We start from the raw sequence: 5,671 nt of genomic DNA, 5'->3' as shown, positions 1-5,671 counted from the left end.
AGTGTGACATGCCTGGAAAACCTCCACAGGTATATGCCCAGGAGAAATTCTGATCAGATGCACAAAGCACCTCAGCTGACTTCAGAGAACATTTGTGGCACACTAACATCAATTTTTTTGTGCAATAGCTTGACAGCTTTTTCAATGTATTTGTGGATGCTAGTAGGCAATGTCTGTTACAGTTTTAAATGTTGTGTTATGATCTCTAAGAAAACGGAAATATCTAGGTTCCAATCTAAAATGTTGGGACTGAATACAGATTTAAAGGTTGTTAACATTGGGATCTTTACGGAGCAGACTGTTGACACTAGTGAAACAGGATGTATGATTCAGTTCTACGTTTACATCAACTGATCTTATGTGAATATCTCTGTAAGATATCCACACCCTCTCAATATTATTTGTGTGCGATATATCTGCTTGCACTGGCTTGGCCCTGATTAAAATATATCCAGTTACAGTATGAATTTCTCTTTTGTCTGAAAAAACGTACAACATGAACAAATTAAATCTGTTACTTTGTGTATGACTGCTGCGTATTGTTACACTTTATGGGAAGTGCTTGTCTGCAGGATATAAGTTAAATTTAAACACACAACTTTCAGCAAAACTGGACACTTTCACTCTCAGCAAAGAATTATAGGGTATATAAACCTTTGAAAAAAATACCCCACCAGAATTATAGATAAGGAATTGTTTTAACAGTACACAGACAAAATATTCAGTTCTGCATATTCAGTTAGAACAAAAAATTAGAAAGTCTATAGTCTCATTCTCCTCCTGTCCTAATTTACATTGGGTTCTGATTATGTTAACATAATGCTACCAACATACACTAACATGGGGCGTCGCTGAAAAAACAGCCAATCAATCAGGTCAGGTTTGCCCTTCCGCAGCAACAAGCCCCCGCGATTCCCAGCCATCAGTCACCGCCACCTTTCTATGTCCTCTTGCCTGATTTTATGGCACCTCTTTTACTCCACAACAAAAACAATGACTTACGATGTTTGGATGAAAGTCGCTTTGCACCTTTTCCCTTTTCTCCCACTGCATGTGAGTCACAAATCCACATTCTGTTTTCATCTTAATAGCTGAAAAATTGCCCCGAGAATTTTAGAAAGTAGCTGGCATGCCTCAACAGTATAATAAATAGGTCAAAAATGAACACTACTTAGGATTTTTGACCTATTTATTATTCAGTTATTCTCTCTATGTTTTGGCTCTCCTGTTAGAGATGTATGACAGAAGAAAATGTAAATTAATGCTTTAATGCTGTAGCATAATAGTACCTCAAAAAAGTTGTTTTTTTCTCAATAGTACAAATCTTATACTTACTTTAGTATCTTTCCTATATTGATTAAAGTGTTATATTTTAATTTGCACCGTTCATGGCGGTTTGGTGCCAAGTCTGAAATAGGTAAATCATTTATTCATTAATTTATTTGCTCTCCTCGCTCAGCCACATCAAGTTGTTTTAAACTTTTAATAATTGTTCTTGATAAGTAGGTAAATTTTTATTGCTACTTCCTGACTGTAAAATGACAACAAAAATCAGCCATAGTTAAAGGAGAGAAATGTTCACTTATTTTTCCCATATTCAAGATATGCTAAGAGTGTGTCATCTCATATTTACAATCATGACTTCCGGGGAAACAGGAAGTCATGACTGTTGGATTACTAATTAAAAGTTTCAATACACCCCATATCTACCAAAGAGATTTTAGCTCAGGGAATTAGCTAAATTGCTTACATTTGAGGGGGGGGTGGGGGGGATGCCATAGAGCAGAGGACTCTAACCCCAGTCCTCAAGAGCTAATGTCCTGCAACTTTTAAATGCATCCCTGCTCCAATTCAGCAGAATCAAGTGGTTGAATTATCTCTTTAGCTTGCCATGAAGCTTGGCCAAGGTCTGGTAACAAGCCATTTATTTGATTCAGTGTTGGAACAGTGTTGGTGATAAGTTGAAGGACAGTAGCACCCTACTCTAGAGAGTCTAGCAATACTGGGAAATTACACTAGATTTTTTGTTTGTTTGTTTGTTTGTTTTCTTTTTTCATACGAGCCATTTACCCAATGCAATTCTTTACAAAATGTTGACTGTCTAACTCATCTTGTGTAAACCCACTTCTCTTACAGTAAATGGAAAATTAAGAGTTGTGCACCAGGCCTCAAAGCTTGATGTGGCAAGAAATGACAGCGTGACAGAGAGTGACTCTGTGCTGTAGTAGAAGAGGACCACTTTGGCTCCCCTCCACCTTCAAATGCACAAATGTCTCACACTAACATATGAATCATTCTCTACAGATGCTGACTTGAGGATGGGTGAAGGTGGAAATCATGTGGCACCTTGCAGCGCGATTGTATGTTTACGTCAATAAGAGTGGAAAACAAGAGTCACCTTTCCTATTCCAGATACTTCTCTCAACAGTTTTCGTCCCCGTCTGTCGTCAACAGAAGGACAAAGAAATTAAAAGCAAACCAAGAGTAAAAAAAGAACACGAAGTACCATCTCTTCATGAAGGATCCAGAAGGAGTTGGAGCACTTGAAAAATAAGGTCTAACTTGAAGGTCATATAAAGAGCACCCAGGTGGTGCTGCGCAGGAGGGGGGCTTATGAACAAATGCAAAGGGAGATGCTTGGCTTGCACTGCTGTGAGGTACAAGCTCTCCTATGCTCTCCCTGGTACTCTTCATCAATCTCTCCCATACACCACCAGCTTCGCCTGACCCACATAACACAGCAGGAAGAAGGAGGTTGCCTTTCTTTCGTCACTGATATACATGCTGAAGCGCAACTGAGCCAAGTCACCCAAGGTGTCGCAAGATGTTGAAAATCAACAAGTACAGATTTAGACTTTCTCTTACATTTAGAGTCAAAGGCAGGTGAGAAAGCACAGTTTTCTATCGCTTCTACTTTACATAAACAGCTCTGGGTGGATGCACTCAAGTCTGAAGCAACATCACTAAAGAGGGACCATTAGTGCTCCTGCAAGTTAACAAAAGACTCATAGCGTTCTGAAGCTCATCAAAGATAAAAAAAATAAAATAAAACAAAATCAAAACCACCTCATTAATAGTTTTTGTCAAACCAGCTAACAGAGTCAGCTTAAATTGGACATGTTAATGAGTCGGCAAAAAACAGCAAATACTAGCAAAAATATATCCAACTTCAGGTCAGCCACATTTTGTCATGTTACAGCCACAAATGCATCCATCTTAAAGGAATTTCATGCGATAGGTCAACGCAAAGCAGCGCGCAGTTGTGAGGCAGCAGGAAAATGTTACGTGGTTTTCAACAATTTTCACAAACACAATGCAGAGAGTCTGAATTGCAATGTGGATAACATTTAGCTTACTCAGTGTTTTATGAATCAAAATATGAAAAGTGAGACAGGTATTTGTATTCAGCCTCCTCTATTCTAATACTCTTAAATAAATTTCAATACAAACAAATGCCTTTTGAAAAAAATCTAAAAAGTGTGGCATGATATTTGTAGTTATTCTAATTTAAAGGCCTAAACCAATGTCACTGGCACTTTCATGTATGTGCGCATTGCTGTGTGTATCTGACCAAGGTTTTTATGCATATGCTTTGATGTTACACCAAAATAAATGGTCCACCATTGTAGATGTCTTGCAAATAGCTGCAGATCCTTGTTTTAGCAGCTAAAGCTTGATTGCAGGCAGTGGAATCAGACGAAACCCCTCACTCTGCATATTTCCTTCCTACAATGCAGCTAAAACTGCAATTATAAACAGGAATATACATCCTATCAGCACATAAAACGCAGTTATTGGTTTTAGCCTGCTATTGTCTGAACAAAGAATGCCAACATCACCTCCAAAGCAGTCCATAATCTTTGAATGTGACATTGAATAGAAAAGAGAAGATCTTTAGCGCCAAGACAATGCCGGATTTGTTGTCTGCATATCCTTCAAGTGTTTAGCTAAGGATAAACCCAACTTTGAGTCATTCCAAGTTTTTTTTTTTTTTTTTGTTTTGTTTTTTAAGAACGATTCACGTTTGAACGCGAAGCTGTTGTTGTACAAAGCACTTGGAACTGAGAGGAGCTGAGGGAAAGAGAGCTTATCTCGTTGTAATGCAACTAACACGTCTGTGCTGTGAACGGCTTCAGTCAGCTCAAAGGAACGGGTGCCTAGCTTAAGTGTCTGGTTTTGTTTTTGCCTCCCTAACAATGGCATTACTTGCACAAATACTTTGATTATTGTATTGACTTCCATCCCTGCAACAAACCTAGCTTTATCTGAAGTGTAGCAGCTGGGAAGACATTTGCATATTTGTTGTGAGTCAGGAGACGGTAGCTCTGCACTACTTGTTCAGTTGAATAGTTTTGATTAGTATTTGAACAATTACTGTCAGAAATGTTAGTGTTCGACAAAAACGCAGTAAACTGCTGCGAAAAAGAAGCGCACAGATCCAAAAACATGGACACATTTGTCTATGAGGCAGACGCAGAAATACTGCCTGGCTGATCTGGAGCTGCGCTGAACACCATTTGTGACACCCGGAGTTCATGTTCATTGCCGAGGGGTGGGCGCCTGTGGGTTAACTAACACAGGAAGTGGGGACAGCTGCCTAAAAGATAGGTGCTAGTTTGTGGTTTCAACAAATAACTGTGACATATTTGCCAAACACAAGCACAAAAATGATTGATGCTTACTTTTAACTGCAATAAAACTTTGTAGGTCTTCGTTCTGCTGCGAATTGGCCCCATAAATTGCTCTCCGCTTGGCAAAGATGTGCACATTCCTGTGCGGAAAGCTGTAAATTTACACATTTTGGTGAATAATCTTCTTTGATTCATTACTCCATTAAAACTATAAAATATAATTTCATGAGACTTATTAAAACTGTTGCATTATTATAATGTTTGTTGCTGTCGCTGATGTGTTTCTAAGAAAAACATCAAATCACAGAACCTATTGTCTAAATTACACCTACTAATTTTACAAATAGGATCTGAAATAGGATCAGTAGGAGATTATTGTTCATTATTCATCATGCATATGGAGAATGTCTTGCACATGCTGAAAAAAAAATGTGGCTTCGTGTGTCGGGGGCTAGTAACCCCAGAGTTGTGTGGCTAAAGTTCAGTTTGCAACTAGAGGGAATCCACCCGTGTTAAAAGTCAGAGGTTTCAGCTGCCATTCAGCAAACAAGCAGGTCTTCTGTTTTACAAGCCAGCCTTGCCAAAGGGTCTCAGAGCTGAAACAGGAAACGCTACTATAACAGGTTTGAAAGCAGTTTTCCACAGTGAACGTTGTCGACAAATTTAATTGAAGTAGCTGAACGTGTAATTTGTTCTAGACCCATGTTTCTAAAACTGTGGTTCGAGTAGCACAAAGGCACCTCGGGCAGATTTTAGTTGTCCTCTCAAGACATTTTGCCATCAACTATTCCACTGTTGTGATTATGAGACAAACTTAGTAATATTTCCTCCACTGCAAGGTACAGCTTGAAGTAGAAACCAGCAAAAAGATGAGTTTTAAGTGCAATGATGTCAATCACAAACAGTTTGTGGTCCTGTGGAAAACAAATGCATGCCAGTGCATGAGATAGGGTTGGTGGCTTTTTTTTTTTTTTTTTTTTTTTTTTTTTTTTTTTTTTCCCCCTGACCCCCCCTTTTTTTTTAATACCCCTTTGGACTAA

Source organism: Poecilia latipinna, unplaced genomic scaffold (assembly GCF_001443285.1).
Source record: "Poecilia latipinna isolate Pla-1442-1.1 unplaced genomic scaffold, P_latipinna-1.0 Scaffold799, whole genome shotgun sequence".
NCBI lineage: Eukaryota > Metazoa > Chordata > Actinopteri > Cyprinodontiformes > Poeciliidae > Poecilia > Poecilia latipinna.
This window is presented reverse-complemented; position numbering follows the sequence as displayed.